This window comes from Herpailurus yagouaroundi, unplaced genomic scaffold (genome assembly GCF_014898765.1).
Source record: "Herpailurus yagouaroundi ecotype Mexico unplaced genomic scaffold, PumYag 185, whole genome shotgun sequence".
NCBI lineage: Eukaryota > Metazoa > Chordata > Mammalia > Carnivora > Felidae > Herpailurus > Herpailurus yagouaroundi.
In genome coordinates this window covers 11,869,841-11,889,398 of record NW_024412416.1, presented here as the reverse complement: position 1 = coordinate 11,889,398, position 19,558 = coordinate 11,869,841, and the positions used below count along the sequence as shown (strand labels likewise).

The 19,558-nt window shown below is 48.1% G+C and overlaps 1 long non-coding RNA gene across 2 annotated transcripts in view; it reads right to left on the bottom strand.

The window, feature by feature from the left end:
• Positions 1-19,558, bottom strand: part of LOC121042443 (uncharacterized) — a 39,921-nt gene that overhangs the window by 17,383 nt on the left and 2,980 nt on the right. Inside the window, exon 3 of one of the 2 annotated variants that reach the window (XR_005796199.1) lies at positions 16,419-17,078. The exons of the other annotated variant lie outside the window; for it this stretch is intronic. This is a non-coding gene — a long non-coding RNA (uncharacterized LOC121042443). Of the gene's footprint in view, positions 1-16,418; positions 17,079-19,558 lie in introns of those variants that run through there. 2 annotated transcript variants of the gene reach the window in all.

Below are 19,558 nucleotides of genomic sequence, written 5' to 3'. Positions count from 1 at the left end.
AGAAAACAGCTGAAGAATATGACAAGTATTTGTCGCGCTCACCAACAGATGCTATGAATGTTAGTCACTCAGCAAACATTTTTCAATGTTTATTTTTGAGAGAGTGTGTGTGGGCGGCGGAGGGGCAGAGAAAGTGACGGGGACAGAAGATCTGAAGGGGGCTCTGCGCTGACAGCAGTGAGCCCGATACAGGGCTCCACGTCATGAACCGTGAGATAATGACCTGAGCCGAAGTGGGACGCCCCTTAGCAAACATTTTTAAGGACCTAGTGGGTATTAGCACTTTCACATGGGTTGTCTCACCTTGACCTTGCGAGAACCCTCTGTGACAGGCCTGTTTCGTCACATTGTACAGGGTTATACCAGGCACAGTGCTGAGGGCAGCCCAGCAACCAGGGGGTCCCGGCCCGGCTCCACCGTTACCAGCGGCACCGCCTGCCGAAGGGACTTGACCGTCCCCAAGTTTCAGTTTCCACATTTCTACAATGAGGCCCGTAGTAATGTCCACCTCCTAGAGCCATCACAAGGATGGGGAGAGATAAAGCGTGCAAGCCACTGAGATAAAGCCTGGCATACAGCTGGTGTTGAGTCTGCTTCAGCCAGTATTATACACATGCGTTCACCTGAGTTCACCTGGTCACCAACCCCATGAGACATCTATTCCTAATATGCCCATTTTCCAGATGAGAACACAGTGGCTAAGAGAGGTTCAATCGCTGCCCGAGGGCCTGCGTGTTGGTAGTAACAAAAGAACTGGGGTTCAATGCCGGTGTCTGGTTGTCCAGATCCTGGCTCTGCTCCATTTTACGGCTGTCTGTGGAGCTGGAGCCCCCCGGGCCAGCAAGTCTTCGAGGAACAATGATGCAAGCCGCACTGTCCTGGGACGCCTGCAGGCAGCTGTCCCCACTGCAGCAGGGGGAGGCCGGCGGCATCCTTAACACAAACAGCTGCCCAGTGGGTCCTCAACCTGCACACCCCAGCTCGCCATGAGTCATGCCAGTGACCTGGCCCCTGCTCATCTGCCACCCCGAGACCTTTCCTGTGTCTGCCCACCCGCACCCCCTCGTCCCCTTTCTCCTCTCACCTCCTCTTTGCCTTCCCACAGCTGTATTTCCCCTCTCCATTTTCCGCTCCCTCCTCTCTCTCTTCCTTCTAGGCAGCCTCATTTGGAATGGAACTAAATTATTCTGTGTTCATGAAACAAGGCGTTAAAGTTTCCTGTTCTGAAGTTTTTAAGAGCAGATGAATTGAATTTTTAGGCCAGGCTTTTAAAAAGCCTCAAGCATCAGTGGCTTGGAGAGATAGAAGAATATTCTGTAAGGAAAGCCAATCTAGCAAAATGTTCATCGTAGACAGAGTCTAAGTGGTAAATAGATGGGTGTTCATTGCAAAATTCTCTCAAGTTTTCTGTGTGTTTCAGAATTTTCATGATGTTGGTGGGGTGGGGGGGTATCCAAGGCTTTCAATGAATTTTTGTTGTGAGGAGGGCTGAGACAATGGCCTCAGTATAAAAAAAGGTTTCTCATCAGTCCAGGCAGAGTGCATTTGGGCCTTCCCAGTGTCCGTCTCTCTTTCGGAAGGGAAATCACTGAGGGGCTTGCCCAGGGCCCACAGTGGAGCGAGCCATCTCCAAACAAAGCCAGGCAGAGGCAGACATCGGGCTGTCGGCTTTTCAAGGAGCCTCCCCCAAAGCTTTCATCTCAGGGAAGAGAATGTGAGAACTGAGCTGACTTAAGTTGTTCAGGTCCCTTCGTACGAGAAACAGCCATAGGTCGGTAGCCTTCAGAGAATGCCATCATCCTGCTCCCTCCTTATGTGTTGGTCCACATCACTCAGAATCACAGGCGGTGCCTCCAGCGGCAGGAGTCACGGAACCAGCCCAGTGCCTGGCACAGAAGGTCCTGCTGTGAAAGGTGACAGAGGCATATCTGGCAGGGCATATTTGGGGAGGCTCACAGTGTCCTTTCATTGCTGCTGCTACCCGATCTCAGTGATCAGTCGAGCTGCCGTCCGGATGCCTTTTCTGAGCTGTCCCTCCACGAACGGACTGTCTTCTGACTACAGTCCTATGGAGGACAGTCCAGCGGTAATTATGCCTCGCTGGCTGGGGGAGGGCAGGCCAGAGTCTCTGCTCCCTTCCTCCTTGATGCACGTGACATACGAGAGCTCAGAGGGGCCTGCGCAGCAGTGCGACAAAAGGCACGAGCAGATTCAGTACGCTGACTGTCGGAGCTCCGGATCAGAAACGGCCTCACCAGTCACTGCAGGAGACTGGTTGTACAAATCATGGCAGAGCCCTGCAACAGCTTTACAGCCTCTTTTTCAAAAAGGGAGAGTGTGTTTAGGTATTGACAAGGAAGAATTTCCAAGCTGCACTGCTAAATAAAGATAAAAAGGAAGAGAGAGGGAACAGTGTGTATGTGCCCGTTTGTGTGGTTTAAAATACATCCCTCTGTGGCTACAGAGGCAAGACTATCTTTGGATGTACCAGAAAGAGGTTGTCTCAGAAGGTGAGGGCAGGCGGGCAGGGGTAGGATGAAGACTTACTCACTAGACACAATACGCTTTTTCTGTTATTTGACTTTTGATTAGGTGTATGTTTTCTTTTCTTTTTTTGTTTTTTACTTTGTTTTTGAGAGAGAGAGAGAGAGAGAGAGAGAGAGAGAGAGAGAGAGAGAGAGCTTGAGCAGGGGAGAGAGAAAATCCCAAGTAGGCTCCTCACCCAACATGAAGCCCGATGCAGGACTCGATCCCACGACCTTGGGATCATGACCTGAGCTGAGATCAAGAGTCAGACACTTAACCGACTGGGCCACTCAGGTGCCCCCATGTGTGTATTTTCTATTTAAAAAGGCATACTTACGTCAAAAAAAAAAAATAAAAACGAGACGAGATTCTCAAAGCAACAGCCTGGGGACTGTAGTATTCAAGGTGTCCAAGCTCCCTTTTCTCCCAGATACACGAGTCCCAGTAATTAATTCAACCTCGGGCCTGGAGGAATAGAGACCAGCTTATGGCAGATAGTGAGGACCTGCTAGGGAGACCCCTCCCCCACAGCCTGAAGCAGGGTCTGTTCGGGAAGCTGCATTACCACCACTACCACCAGCGCCCGAGGGCACCATTTACAGCTCTCATTTCTGATTTCCAGGCAGCTGGTTTCTTTAGAGGGGAGGAAAGGAGAGGGGAAAATGCAGCCAGGTTGGTGTTGTTTTGGTTTTTTTGTTTGCTTATTCATTTATTTTTTGAGAAAGAGAGAGAGAGAGAGAAAGAGTGTGTGAGTGGGGGAAGGACAGAGAGAGAGAGAGACAGAGTCCCAAGCAGGCTCTAGGCTCCAAGCTGTCAGCACAGAGCCCGAGGCAGGGCTCGAACTCACAGACCGCGAAGTGATGACCTGAGCCAAAGTTGAATGCTCAACAGCCTGAGCCACCCAGGGACCCCCAGGTTGGAGTTTAGAAAGGAATGTGTGGCCATGTCAGTCAGTGTGGGTGTTTCCAAGTGGGCCTCTGCCAAGATTTCCCAGGGGTTATGGAGCTGTGGTGTCTCGCATTCTGACTCTTGGGGACACTTAGACCCTAGCCTTTGATGGCAAGCTGTCTGGGCTTCCTCCCTGTCCTGGCTCTACCCCTGACTGGCTGTGGGACTTGGGACATAATAAAATTTCTAAGACTCAATTCTTTCTTCTTTTTCCTTTTTTTAATGTTTATTTATTATTGAGAGACAGAGAGAGACAGACAGAGTGAGAGCAGGGGAGGGGCAGAGAGGTTGGGGGGGGGGGCACAGAATCTGAGGTAGGCTCCAGGCTGTGAGCTGTCAGCAAAGAGTCCGAGATGGGGCCCAAACCCACGAACCTCAAGATCATGACCTGAGCCCAAGTCGGACGCCTAACCACCCAGGAGCCCCTAACACTCAATTCTTTCATTCAGAAAGTAGGAGGGAATGTACAGATGGGGAGAGAATAATGCTGCTAAAGATGACATGGGGTGGTTGTGAAAATTAAGCTTTCAGTGAATCCTGCCTAGTTTAGCAAGGTCATAGACTCTGGAGCCAGACTGCCCGGGTTTAAATAACTTTGGAAAAGTTATTCAACGTCTTTGACTCAGTTTATTCACCTGAAAAATGGACACAATAATGGTACCTATATAATAAGGATTTTCTGAGATATACCTAACTTACCACCTATAAAATGCTTAGCATAGTGCCTGGTCTATAGCAATTTTTGAGCTGGATAAGGTCTTAACCCAACCTTTTATTTTTAATAATGAGGAACTATGGTCCAGAGAGCAGAGAGGGACTTGCCCAAGAGTTGACTGTTTATTAGTGACACAGCCAGGAGTATAACCCAGTCTCCCAACCTCCAGTCTAGAATATTTTCCACTGTTTAGGCCAAAATGTTTTCTCATGTTCTGGTATAAAATTAGAAAGAAGTGAGGAAAAGCCTGTTTTGGATCAAATTAAACAATATCGGGTTCAGATTCAGTGTGTGGCCACAGCCCAGTTTCTTGCCCTCTCTAAACCTACTACACCTTGGGAATAAGAGGAGGATAAAAATATGAGCCTCATAGTGGTGTTGTGGCAGGTGAGCTTTGACATGTAAAATGCCTGGCACAGGGCATTTCTTAATAAATGATAATAATATCAATGCCAGTTAACAACAGGTGATAGTGTAATGAGGCTCACGAGTCCCACGTCTGTGAATAGATGGCTTTTACTCCTCACTCTTCCCAGGGCTTACAACCTAACTGGATAAATCCCAGTGGGGATAATTATTAACGATACAGACTCATTTGGTAGCAATTAGCTTTTAAAACAAATTGGAAATGCAAGAATAAGCTGTCTGTTATCAGGGGTAGGGATGAGTTGGTATTAGGACTATGAAATATCCTAGTAAATAAGGTTGGTTTCTAAATTGGGTCATGATATTTCTGATCCAAAGTAAGTATGGCATCAGCAGGAAAATGCAAATTAACACCACAATGAGAAACAACTCCACACGCGTCAGAAGGGCTAAACTCACACTTGCTAAATACGCATTGCTAGTAAGGATGGTCTGGAACCCACACACACTGCTGGAAGGAATGCAGAATGGTAAAACCACTTTGGAAACCAGTTTGGTAGTTTCTTATAAAGTTACCCACAATCTTACTATATTAGTTATCTATTGCTGTGTAGCAAATTGCCCCCAAATTTAGTGGTTTAAAATAGCGTGCATCCTTTTTTTTTTTTCTTTTTAAAAAATCTCTCATAGTTTCTGTGGGTCAGAAATTGGCTCAGGGCACAGTCTACTCCACCATGTCTGGGCATGGCTGGAAAACTAAAGGCTGGGGATGAGAGCGCCTGAGGGCTGGCCCACCCACATGTCTAGAGATGAGGTTGGCGTTGGCCAGGGGCTGTTGTCTGGAGTCCCCTCACATGGCTCCTCTGCTTGGCGCGGGCTTTCTCAGTGCTGTGCCTGGGTTGGTTCCCAGTGCAAGCCTCCCAAGAGAGGAGACGGAGGAAGCGAGAGAGGGAGAAAGGGGAAGAGATAGAGAGGTAGAGAGAGAGAGAGAATACCTGAAAGGAGTTATCAAGAGAGTTATGAAGAGTTATCACGTCTTGAGGCGATTGGGTGGCTCAGTCAGTTAAGTGTCCAACTCTTGATTTCCACTCGGGTCATGATCTTGAGGTTTGTGAGTTTGAGCCTCACATCATGCTCTGCGCTGAGAGCACGGAGCCTGCTTGGGATTCTCTATCTCCCTCTCTCTCTGCTGCACCCCCCCCCCAACTCGCGCTCTCTCTTTCTCAAAAATAAACATTTAAAAAAGTTATCACGTCTTTCCCATTTTTTTTTTAATTTTTTTTTCAACGTTTATTTATTTTTTGGGACAGAGAGAGACAGAGCATGAACGGGGGAAGGGCAGAGAGAGAGGGAGACACAGAATCGGAAACAGGCTCCAGGCTCTGAGCCATCAGCCCAGAGCCTGACACGGGGCTCGAACTCACGGACCGCGAGATCGTGACCTGGCTGAAGTCGGACGCTTAACCAACTGCGCCACCCAGGCGCCCCACGTCTTTCCCATTTTTAAACTCTCACAACGGCTTCAACCTGGTAAGTAACCTCATAATTAAGCGAGTGAATTTTTCAAACCAGGCGTGTTAACCTCTGTGGTGGTTAATTTTGTCAGTGTGTCCAGATGTGTGGCCATTATTCAGGATGTTTGTGTGAGGGTATTTTTGGATGAGCTTAACATTTAAGCCAGGGAACTAGAAGTAAATCAGATTGCCCTTCATAATGTGGGTAGGACTCATGCAACCGGTTAAAGAACTGAATAGAACAAAGACCGACCTCCCCCAGCAAGAGGGAAGTCCTCCAGCAGACAGCTTTCAGACTTGAACTACAATATTGACTCTTCCTGGGTCTCCAGAGTGTCCGTTCACCCTGCAGAGTTTGGATCTGACACCCTTTATAACCACAGGAACCAATTTCTTGAAACAAATCTCCCTCTCTCCCCATAGGTTCTGTTTACCTAGAGATCCCTGACTAATACAACCTGGTTTCGTAAATACCACCAAAACCATAGACTTCTTGTTTGGAAGTTTTTGTCTTGGTTCATAACTACAAATAGGATTTTCATTTAACATATTTCCTGTGCTACTTCTTAATAATAGACAATGTACCCCTAATACCCAGCATTTACATAGTGGCTGTAAAGCTCATAGCAAGGTGGCAGTTCTCAGCGGTTTTGCGAGGAGGACGGGAACAGGAGCCATTACATGGCTCATCAGTTATCTGTTGCAAAGAAGCTGTGCTCATCAGCGCAGAAGTAAATCTTTCATTACTGGAAAATGTGAATCAACTCAAGTGAAACAGGGTTCTGTCAGCTTATAAAACTTAATTATGTTTCTAACTCCATAAATTCATCCAAGTAAAGACGTTTGAAAACACCTAACTTCCAGTTTGAACCGACAGAGAATTAATGGCAAGAATGCAAACGTACACAACACCTTAAAAAATTTCTGAATTTCTTAACTGTGTCCTTCCAACACGAGCGTGAGCTTTACATTTTTGTGTCCACTCGGCATCAGAATTGCCCCATTTCCTCTCATATGACCAGCTGCAGAAAATTCTCGACTTTCAGAATAAGAACATTTCCCCCATCCCCCCACCCCCACCAAACAAGAGAATATGGAGTGGGAGAAATCGGTGTGTGGCTTAAGTTTTTCACCCTTGTAGAGTTAAGAAAAACACTTCAGCATGAGGACAAAGCTCCCTTGTTTAAGAGCCTCCCCAGCTGCACTTCAACTAAATATATCCTGGGCAGAATGTTTTCATTTCTCCACCCCTCTCCTGGAGCCAATCACACGGTGACAAACAGCTCAGAGGCCCCCGGGGACTGGCACAGCGGCGGTGAGGCCTAGGTTGCAGGCTTCACCTTCCTTTCCCGGGCTGGCCTGCTCTGTGGCCGCCCCGCTTCCCCCAGAGGCTGCAGGGAGCACAAGGCAGGCTCACGGAGGGCTCCGCGCAGGGAGGAGGCCTGCAGGGGTTAACTCGGAGGCCTCTGCCTAGAATTCCGGCACCACCTGGGCTGACAGCATGAATGACTCATTGTTTCCCCTCTGAACAGTCTGAGGAGTGCTTCTCGGTTGTCAATAACCGAGGCAAAGGAAAATTGTTGCTTCCCTTTCAACATAACCAATTTTCTAAAACTGAATATAGAACTGGAAATCTGGAGAGTGTGTTTCTTCTGCAGCAACCGTAGCCAAGGTTACTGCTTTGAGTTGGTCTGCGGGGACAAAGGATTTAAATTTATGGCCTACAAACAGAAAGAGGCCTAAAGCCAGGGGTCCTTTCATTTACAGCTGTGTGACAGGTCCTCTAACACAAAGCAAAGTTGGTTTAAACCTCTAGTCTGCCTAAACCTGTGCTCTGACCGGATTCAGTACTAGATTTTGTATGACTCATGCGTTGTATAAAGGGAAATTTTGACTGATCATTTCCCAGAGCCAAATTGAAGACGCACATGCACGGAAGCCCACAGATGAGTCTTCCGCACCCCTATGTCTAAAGTAGCATGTTAACAGTAATGCCCCACCTCGGATTGTCCTGTATGGCACCCTTCTTTGATGTCAGCGAGTTTTATGCTCCTTGGGAAACTGGGTTGGTAGATTTTCCTGGACTGTGGGATCTCTTGCTTTCCGTAAGTATAAATTTAGCCCCAAAACTTGAGAGCCTGACTATACAGACATTGTACTACTTTTCTGCATTTGGGTCACATGCAACACATTTTGAACTCTTGTTTCCATGGTCCTTTCCATTTCCTTATCTACAGTTTAGGTATCTCCAGGAAAATGGTCAAAAGGAAGATGTAGAAAGACAAGAAAAAAGTCCTGTGCAGATTTAGGATCTAGGCTCCAAGTCAAATCTGGGAGGTTAGCACACAGCAGAGGGTTTTCCTCATCAAATTAAGTAACGGCCCTGAATAGATTCCAAGTCAGTTTGACTTAGAATAAGGAAACGAACAGTTGGTGTTGAAGAAAAGGGAATATGCATGGGATGTGAAGATTAAATTGGGTGATTAATAAAATGGCAGAGATGCCGTCATTGTAATCACCATCGGTCAGTTTACATATCCTTCAAATCACCGCAGCAATAGGAGACGGGTTTGGTTTTGGCTGGTTTCCTGTGATATATACAGGGCTACTCCATACCATGGATGGAAACTCATGCAGATTCTGCATTGGAAAGGATCAAAATAACAAAAAATAATTGCCCTCTCTTTCAAAACAACGCTATAATTTGGCAAATTGAGTATCTTTCTTTGATTGTCAGTATCCTTTAAAAAAAATGTTTTTTTTAATGTTTATTCATTTTTGAGACAGAGAGAGAGAGAGAGAGACAAAGAGATGGGAAAAAAACAAACAAACAAACCCTGACCTAAAAAGAAAAAGGAATGTGACAGGCACACTCGAGATTCTTAGGTTAGCCCTTCTCCATTTGTCCGAAGGCCAGTCCTCCCTCCCCCATTTCCTTGGCTTGTTTGTCTCTCTCAGCCATGGGCACAAATGCGGAAGCTGTAAGATTATCAATTGCTCAGGGCTCAGATCTTTGGAGAAACTGTCTCTCCTGAGCTCATCAATGTAAATAAACCTCCGATCCTCCAAGATCTCTGCTCCAGGAGCACCGCTTGGTTCTTCCATCAGTGATTTAGCCTGGTTCCCCAACCGGGAAACCCAACCCCGCTGGCTCCTTGTTGCCACTGGTCTGGGACAATGGTGGGCTGGTGATGGAACAGGGAATCTCAGAGGAAAAGGGTGCTCCTGCCAGGTTGTTCGGCAGCTTCCAAACCCTATTGCCTCGGTCTGACCCTGCTCTGTCTTTCCACCGGACTCGACGAGACTTAGCAGGTGAGGGCCTGGACCCGACGACGGAACTGGTAAGATACTATGCCCCAATTCAGTCAAGCCCGCCCATAGGGGTAGAAGGGGGACCTGATCACTCCTCGGAGACCCCAGAGGTCTCACAAGTAGGAATTCTGTGGGAGGGAATGTAATAACCTCTGGTGTGTATGTGAGTGTGAATGTGCAACTCGGTCTGGCTTGCCTGCTGAGTTCCACAGATGGGCACCCTTAAGGTCTCCAGAAGTCTACAGAGTCTGATTGGGCTCTCCTGCGTCGTGATGAAAGGCATATGGTCCAGGGCGGCATGAGAAATAGGCTCCGACTGTAAGTCACAAAACTGAGTCCACTACGGCTAAGCCTCATCAAAGCTCCTTCTGGACACGGCCAGTCAAGCATCTGGTCTCCTCGTTTGAAGGGACCACCCTCCCTTTGTCTGTCTTCGTGCCACCAGACATAGGGAGACTCAGAAATGGGATCAAAACAGAATTAGCCCACAGTCCTCTAGACTATGCTCAAAAATTTCAAAAAGGGGTTCTTAAATGATTATGGAATGAGGATAATGCCAGGAAAGTTAAGGACCCTACGTGAGTTAGAATGGCCTACGTTCAGTGTAGGATGGCCCTTAGAAGGGGCGTTAGATGTCCAAATAACCCAACAAGTCTAGCTGGTAGTCACCAGGGATCCAGGTCACCCTGACCAATTCCCACACATCTACTCTTAGCTGGAAATTGCCCAACCCCCCCCCCCCCGCCCCTGCCCCTTGGTTGCAATTCATCCATAGCAAACAGGGCCAGGCAAGGGTCCTAGACACCTCATCCGAAAAACCAAAGATACAACAGAGGCCCAGCTCTCCTCTAGTGTTGGCCGATGACCCAGAGGACGATCCTGTCCTTCCCCCACCCTATGACCCACCAAGGCCTACAGCTCCCGCTGCCCAGGGACCTGACACCCATCCACCTTTCAGCTCTCCTCCTCCCCCCAACTCTGCCCCCCTGGTGCTGAGGATTCACTCGCACCTTGGGGGGGTGGGGGGGGACAGACTACACCCCCGACCTGGTCCTAGCACCCTCCAGATGCCGGCACAGGAGATGCGGGAACCCGAGAAGCAAAATGAAGACGGAGCAATCCAGCCCGGCTGTTCCATAACATGTTATCAGCCTTTCTCCACCACTGACCTCCTCAACCGGAAGCACAACACCCCGTCCTACTCTGAGAGACCACAGGCAATGGGGGATCTGATGGAGTCCCTCTTCCAGACTCAGCGGCCAACTTGGGAAGACTGCCAACAGCTATTCTGTACCCTGGTTAACAGAGAAGAGAGAAGGAGGGTGATGAAGGAGGCCCGGCGATACCTAGAGGAGCATGCCCCCGCGGGAATCATTGACCCTGTTGTCTGGGCTAGGGCGGCCACTCCCAAAGAACACCCAGCATGGGACTTCACCACGGACGACGGACAGGCCCACATCCGCTGATACCAGGAAACCCTCCTCTGGGGAATCCGAGCAGGGGACAAGAAACCCATGAACATGACCAAGACATCATCAGTCACCCCACGACCAGGGGAGTCCCCCGGGGGCTACTACGAAAGACTTTATGAAGCCCACCGGGTCTACACTCCATTCAACCCTGAGGCACAGGAAAGCCAACAAATGGTAAATCCCTCCTTTGTGGCTCAGGCCCCCCCAGACATGCCAAGGAAGCTTCAGAAACTAGAATGCTTTGCTGGTACGAATATCACTCAGCTAATAGAGGTCGCCAAAAGGGTCTACGTAAACAGGGAGGTCACAGCCGAAAGGGAAGCTGAAAAGAAATTAAAGAAAAAGGTCACCCTCCTCACTGCTACCCTAAACGAAAAGGATAATACAAAGATGGGGAAGCCTCAACCACCAAAAGGGGGGAAGCCCAGAGCCCCCTTGGTGAAAGATCAATGTGCCTATTGTAAGGAAAAGGGACACTGGAAAAATGACTGCCCTAACCGTAAGGGGATACAAGGAAGAACCCCAAGAAGGAGACCTCATCGGCCTCACAGAAATAGACTCAGACTGAGGGGGACCGGGCTCTCTCTCTCGGCCCCCACGAGCCCACGATCAGAATGAAAGTGGGGGACCAAACAGTGACTTTTATGGTTAACACTGGAGCTGAGCACTCAGTCGTCACTTCCCCAGTGGTCTCTTTCAGCCAAAGACTGCAACCATCCTTGGGGCTACTGAGACGTGGGCAGTACAACAGCCTTTCTGTCAGGCTCAACAATGTGAACTCCGGGGCCACAAGGTCTGACATGAGTTTCTCTACCTACCTGATTGCCCTATTCCCCTCCTGAGCTGAGATTTACTTTCCAAGCCTGGGGCTCGAATAACTTTTGAGCCCACGGGACACACCAGCCTCTGATTAAACTCAAAGCAGGAAGAGACCCTGATGTTAACAATCACCATACCGAGAGAAGAATGGAGACTATTCTGTGCCCAGACCCGACCCTGTAGCCCGCCAGAGTTTAGGCTTGCCTTCCCTTCTGTGTGGGCTGAAGGTAACCTACCTGGACTAGCCCGAAATCAGGCCCCTCTATCACTGTTGAACTCGTCCCAGAAGCCCAGCCTCAGAGGCAGAGGCAGTACCCACTTCCACAAGAAGCTAAGATGGTCATCCAAGAGCATCTGGTCAAACTGAAAGAGGCAGGTATCCTAGTTAAATGCCATTCAGCTTGGAATTTCCCACTCTTGCCAGTCAAGAAGCCAGGAGGAAGATACCGACCGGTTCAAGATCTATGGGCCATCAACAACATAACTATTTCTCTGCATTCAGTGGTTCCGAACCCATACTTGCTCCTCAGCCAAATTCCAGGATCAGACAGATGGTTCACTTGCCTGGATCTAAAAGGATGCCTTCTGTCTCAGCCTAGTTTCCCAGAGCTAACCACTGTTTGCTTTTGAATGGACTGAACCCAATACAAGACATCAAATGCAACTCACTTGGACCCATCTTCCACAAGGGTTCAAAAACTCACCAACCCTCTTCGGGGAGGCGCTGGCTGCAGACCTTGCCGACTTTCCAAGAGAAGCCACGAGATGCACCCTCCTCCAGTATGTAGATGACCTCCTCCTTGCCAGCGACACCCAAGAAAACTGCACAGGAGGCACAAAGGCCCTCCTGCAGCTCCTGTCAGACTTGGGGTACCGAGTCTCATGGAAGAAGGCACAGATCTACCAGCAGCAGGTCCCATACTTAGGTTTCCTCCTCACCCAGGGAAAGAGAGAACTAGGGCTGGAAAGGAAGAAGGTCATCATCTCTTTGCCACAGCCCCAAACAAAGAAGGGCCTGCGGGAATTCCTGGGAGGCTGCAGGATTATGCCGCATCTGGATCCCTGGGTTCTCAGCAGTGGCGAGACCCCTCTATGATCTATTAGGGGGAACAGATCAAAAGCCCCCGGTGTGGACTGAGGAAGCGAGAACAGCCTTCACAGAAATAAAGACAGCTTTAAGGCCGGCTCCAGCTCTGGGCCGCCCAGACACAGAAAAGCCCTTCAATCTCTTTGTACATGAAAAAGACAAAATAGCACTGGGGGTACTCACTCAGACTGTAGGACCCTGGCGACAGCCAGCTGCATACCTGTCAAAGAAACTGGATCCTGTTGCCACAAGGTGGCCACTATATCTTAGGGCACTAGAGGCCACAGTCCTACTCATTAAGAAAGCAGACAAACTTACCCTGGGGCAAGGACTTAATGTCAAGGTCCCACACACAGTTATGTCCCTCATGAACACACAGGGGCACTGCTTCCTCTCCAACTCTTGGCTAACATGATACCAAGGGCTCCTCTGTGAAAACCCGTGGGTCACCCTCGAAACAGTAAGGACGTTAAACCCGGCAACTTTCCTCCCCACGGAAGAGGGGGAACCCGACCATGACTGCTCCAAAGTAACAGATGAGGTCTATGCTAGCTGCCCAGATCTACGGGATCAAGCTATAAAAAATCCGGAGCTCACCCTGTTTAATGACGGTAGCGGTTACTTACAGGAGGGTGCCCCAAAAGAAGGTTATGTAGTGACCACAACTACTGAAGTCTTAGAAGCCAAGGCATTACCTGAAGGGTGGTCAGCACAACGAGCTGAACTATACGCCTTAGTCCGAGCTCTCACCCTCAGTGAAGGCAAACGAGCGAACATTTACACTGACTCTCGATACGCCTTTGTTACTGTACCTGTACATGGGGCCATCTATAAGGAAAGGGCGTTCCTTACTGCCGCAGGGAAAGCTATCAAAAACAAGAAAGAAATACTAAAACTCCTTGAAGCCATCTGGCTTCCAAAGGAAACAGCAATCTTCCACTTTAAGGGACACTGGAAGGTAGACGACCCCACGGCGCGGGGAAAGCGCCTGGTAGACGAAGCAGCCAAGGCCGCAGCTGGCAAAGACACAGATAGGCCTGCAAGGACCCTGATGCCTCCAGTGAAAACCCTTCCACCCAGTTACATTGGAGAAGAAAGAAAATGGGCCGTGGCAGAAGGGGCCACCCTGAGAAGATATGATGGTTATGCCAGATGGATATGTCTTCGTTCCATCAGCAACAGGGGGACACCTAGTCAAGGAGTATCGCCAACTCGCTCATCTAGGAAAGACTGCATTAGAGGCCCTCCTCAAATAACACTACTACATCAGCCAACAGCCAGCACTATGCAAAGCTACCAGTGAACAATGCATAATATGTGCTAAAAACAATGCTCAGTCTGCACCATGGTCCCTGCCAGGCGTCCAAAGAATAGGAGCTACCCTCTTTGAAGGTCTAGAGATAGACTTCACAGACGTGCGGCCAAGCAAGGGGTTCAGATACCTCCTGGTGATAATGTGCACATACTCTGGATAGGTTGAAGCCTTCCCGACCAGGAGGGAATGAAGCCAAGACTTGGCTAAAGTCCTCCTGCGGGAAATCGTGCCCCGGTTGGGCCTGCCCTTAACAAGTCACAGTGACAATGGGCCCGCATTTGTGGCGGGGACATTATGCAGACCTTGACTAAGTCTCTCAACATTACCTGGGGACTTCACACCGCTTACTGGCCCCAGAGCTCAGGAAAAGTAGAGCAGATGAATTGCACCCTCAGAGAAACCTCAGCAAATTCCTGTCAAGAGACTAGCCTCCCATGGCTAGATTTACTGCCCTTAGCTCTAGTATGCTTGCTGCACACACACCTGGGACATTAGGTTTCTCCCCCTTCGAGTTAATATATGGGTGGCCTCCCCCATGCCTGGGAAATCTTCCAGGAAAACTTACATCAGGTTGGGGATAAAGGAATAAGTGAACAGCTTCAGGCACTGGAGACCACCCTAAATGAGTTACAAAGATATATTATAGAGAGGGCCCCAATTCTCCTAGGGTCCCTAGTACATCCCTTCTTGCTAGGAGGCTCAGTCTGGGTCAAGGACTGGAAAAAGAAACCTCTTAAACCACAGTGGACTGGGCCACACATTGTTATCTTAACCACCCTTACCGCCCTTAAGGTTTCAGGCATCACCCCATGGGTTCATCATTCCAGGGTCTCAAGAGAGCCAGTCCTGAGGAGTCTCTGACCTGGAGAGCTGACCCAGACCCAGTAGACCTGCTCAAACTAACCCTCTGGAAGGCTCCGACTCCTGAGACCTTCAGCCCTGCTCCAGCCACGTCCCAGAAGCTGGCTGGTCTAAGCCTGGCTGAACCCTGAGGATTCGATGGATTAATTGGACCATCCTTAACACCCCTGTTCAAGCAACTCTGTCAACCCCTGCCTCTTGCCTTGTTTCTTGCCATCGGACTAGCAGAGGTTGCCTCAACAGATTGGACATGGGTCAAAAAGCTTATGTTGGGTCTCACCTGCATCCTCTGGATGGGAGGGCTATTATGTATTCCTTAGATCTGATGCTAACCTCTCTCACCCTCACAATTATTGCATACCCACAATGTCCTGAGGATTGTTATAAGATGGTAACAAGAGGAAAGTCAGAGAAAACAAAAGCATTCAGCTCCCTCACCTCCTCAATAGAAAATGTTACAAGCCTGGGGTGGGGAGGGGCTTTGTTTGCCAGTCACAGGACACTGGGTCACGTTAAGTTTTGGGCCACAGAGATTATCAAAACAGATGGACTCTGCAAAAACAAGGGCCTTACAAAAGGGAAGAAAGCCTGCTTAACTTACCTTCCCCTGTTGGGAATGTCAGATGGGGGAGGAATGCAGCATAAAGCCCTTCAAAAGGTTATAAAAAATACACAGGCCAAGCTGGTACAGCCATAAAGGCGACCACTCCAACACCCTACCGGGGCCTAAACCTCTTGGCCCTTAATCAAATGATTTCTGATTTCCCACTCTCTGGTGCTGGCCAACACCACCTACCAGATCCTCCATGGCATAAACAACACCATCCAGACTTGCTGGATGCGTTTGCCTCTCCCCTGGAAGGGCTTACTTAGCCACTCTTGTCCCCTGGGACTGGGAAGCTCCTGAAAATCTCACAACAAATGTTACTGTCTTAATTGGACCCTTGGCTACAGGGGTCCTTCTCACAAATGCTGTTAATCTAACTTGGATACTCCCTGAGGATACAGACGGGACCTCCCTATGCAGGAAAAACCTAACCATAGATAAAAATGAAACCCTATGCTCACCTCCCGGGGTTTTCTGCCTATGCTCCAATTCAGCCTATCAATGCTTAGAGGCCAACTGGACTCAGATGTGCTAGTCTTCCTACACCCCCCACCCCCCACCCCCAGATACCTGTATACACTGAAGGCCAACTCCTGGCAGCCTTTAGCCCTAAGCCCCAGGCTAAACCAGGAGTCCAGCTACCTGTCCTAAGACAAATAGGAATTGCTACAGGGATAGGAACCGGGAGAGGAGGCATAGACTCTTCTGTAGGACTATACCACAAGCTATCCCAGGAACTAAATGAGGATGTGGAGCGGGTCGCTGACTCCCTGGTGACCTTACAAGATCAAATAAGCTCCCTGGCAGCAGGAGCCCTCCAAAATAGGCGAGTCCTCAGTCTCCTTCCTGCAGGAAAGATAGGCACTTGCATCTTTCTAGGAGAGGAATGCTGTTATTTTGTAAACCAATTAGGAATAATCACAACTAAAGTCAGGGAACTGACAGAAAGAATTCAACGCAGACAACAAAAGGGTAACAGTCTTTGAAAAGGATGGGATTTTGCAAGTTGGACACCTTGCTCCCTGCCCTGGCAGGACCACTCCTTTCCATAACCTTGCTCGTAACCATTGGCCCACGCATCCTAAACACCCTGGCGTGCTTCACTGAAAAGACTGCACATGCCAAACTGCAGCGTGTATTTCAGCCCTTCAAGGATATCAATCGATGAGACAGAAAGATGACGCCTACTAAAAGGAAGATTTTTAAAGGCATCAAGTGGGCGAATGATGCGGGGGCGGGGAACAAAACCCTGACCTAAAAAGAAAAAAGGAATGTGGCAGGCACACTCGAGATTCTTAGGTTAGCCCTTCTCCATTTGTCCGAAGGCCAGTCCTCCCTCCCCCTCTTCCTTGGCTTGTTTGTCTCTCTCAGCCATGGGCACATATGCGGAAGCTGTAAGATTATCAATTGCTCGGGGCTCAGATCTTTGGAGAAACTGTCTTCCCTGAGCCCATCAATGTAAATAAATCTCCGATCCTCCAAGATCTCCGCTCCAGGAGTGCCACTTGGTTCTTCCGTCAATGATCCAGCCTGGTTCTGTAACAGGGGAGGGGCAGAGAGAGAGGGAGACACAAAATCTGAAGCAGGCTCCAGGCTCTGAGCTGTCAGCACAGAGCCCAACACGAGGCTCAAACCCACACACCGAAAAATCATGCCCTGAGCCAAAGTCAGATGCTTAACCAACTGAGCCACCTAGGCAGCCGATTGGCAGTATCCTTAAAATAAAGCGAGGGATCAAAATACTTGTGCTGCTACCTTTGTTGAAGCTAACAAGAATCTGCAAAGATTCAATATTTCTCCGTTTTTGTAGACAGGACACAGTTATTACAGCATGCTTAGAGAAACAGCAATAATCAAAGCTTCAGTTTCTCACATCAAGCCACAAGTAAACGTGTAGTTCTCTGAATAAGCCTGTTTTTACATCACATACAAGGAATCTATTTGCCAACGAACTTCCTTAGCTACTAAAGATTGTGTGGTCCTTGTGCCAACAACATAATCGAGCATGACTGTTAAAATATCTGGAGGACTGTGATCAGATGGCAGAATAAACAAACCCTACTACGTGCTCTGGATTTTCTAACACAGAACGAAATGTGAATTTCTGGGCAGCTTTCTAGGTGCGGAAAGAGGCAATTTATTTCCATTTTCTCAGCAGCAGAGCCACCTTACCCAAACCTTACAGTGTCTTTTCAAGAAGTCACGGAGTCTTTTCAAGAAATCACAGGTCTCAGGACTCCAACTTTGCTTGTAGGTCCTTTCTATTGGGTGGTGGGTTCTTTTGGCTTTTCTCAAGTCCAAAAGAAACGCAACTTGCATAGCCGATTGTTTTCTCTCCAAGTGCACAGAAGTCTTTCACAACGAGTGTTAACAAATGTAAAATTCTCTAACACACCCTCCTCCTTTAGACACCCCTCCCCAATCGCTGTATAGCCTTCACTTGTTTTTAAGTGGGCCTAACAGGAACACTGGAGGGTCTTAAAGACAGCATATGTCAGAATTAACTGTGAGGCTTTTCCTAACAGAGCCCACTACCAACCACTGCCCCAGTAGCTCTACACATTTGAAAAGGACAGGTGCGGCCAGGCAAGACAATAACTTAATGGCTTTTAAATCCAGGCAAGGAAAAGGAGACAGGTGACTTGAGCTTCATTTTATGATGTCACAGCACATTCAGGGCAGAAAGGAGTACTTTGCATTTTATCATTCCATTTTATCATTCCAACTTAATAATGCCATTAAAGGACAGCAAACACTCAAGGTGTTCAGAAAGATTCCCTACTCCCTTTAAACCAGATAGGATGCCTGTTCAAACAATGTAAATCTAAGCTATGACAATTTAGGAGGAAATGATAATTAAAAATCCTCCCTTGAAAACAAAAGCTCTATCAAGCAATGTTTGAAACTTCTTAAGTAAGGTTTTGTTATCTTGATCAGTTTTACGTGAGACAGAATATCAATATTCTACTTTGTACGCGCATCACATCGGTGATTCTTATCTCACTGGTGTTTAGAGAGAAAAGTTAGTATTTATTTAGATGCTCCTTGTGATATGTAAACACAGATTGCAACAGGACTAACAATTTGCTCTTATTAGGAAATTTTACAGAATAGTTATCAGTTCTATCCATCAAACATTATCTATTTTAAAGTGCTGTGATTAAGCTTCTGAAAACCAATTACCTGAATGAAGTGAACTTTTTTGTTGTGCGCATTCTATGCCTGTGGAGTCATCAAGAAGAGAGGGCATATGTATGAATCTACCTCACTGGGTTTTGCTAAATTGCTCTCGGAATCTGAGTATCACATGCATGCTCGACCAATCTGCCGCAAATGTCAGAAGAGATAGATGTTCAGGGAGAAACTTAAGGACTGGATAATGGTGGTAAATTGGAAAGTCTGTTTAAGTAGCTGAATTAAAAAGTTTGGAATCCTAACCATCTGCTGAACTTATTTTTCCTTTCTCTTTTCTTCCCTCCCTTCTTCAAATAGCTTTTGAGTACCTATGTACGGGTCAAAAACCCAAATATCCGTAGTGGCCAGGAACAAACGTAAATAAGCAAAGCAGGTGGGTTTTAAGAAAAATAGAGACAGACATATTTTATGTATCTAATCAACACAGAGACAACTCTTCTCTCCCACCACGAAATGGGCTCTCTCCCACTATCCTCAGAAGATGCTTTAGTCTTGCTTCCTCTCTTTTGGTACTGAGAAGTATTTTACTCTAAGAAAAATATCAGTGCGCACTCACTATAAATGATACCTCATACTTAGCTTCAGTGGGAAAACGATAGGGAGTGGCAAAGGCTGAGGCAGAGTGGAGAGCTCCTGTCCTGTCTAAAGTGGCGGCCTCTGGGTCCCTGGCTCTTGATTTCAGCTCAGGTCATGATCTCAGGGTTCCTAAGATAGAGTCCTTTGTCAGTCTCTGTGTCGACAGCATAGAGCCTGCTTGGGATTCTCTCTCTCTCTCTCTCTCTCTCTCTCTCTCTCTGCCCCTCTCCCACTCATGCTCTCTG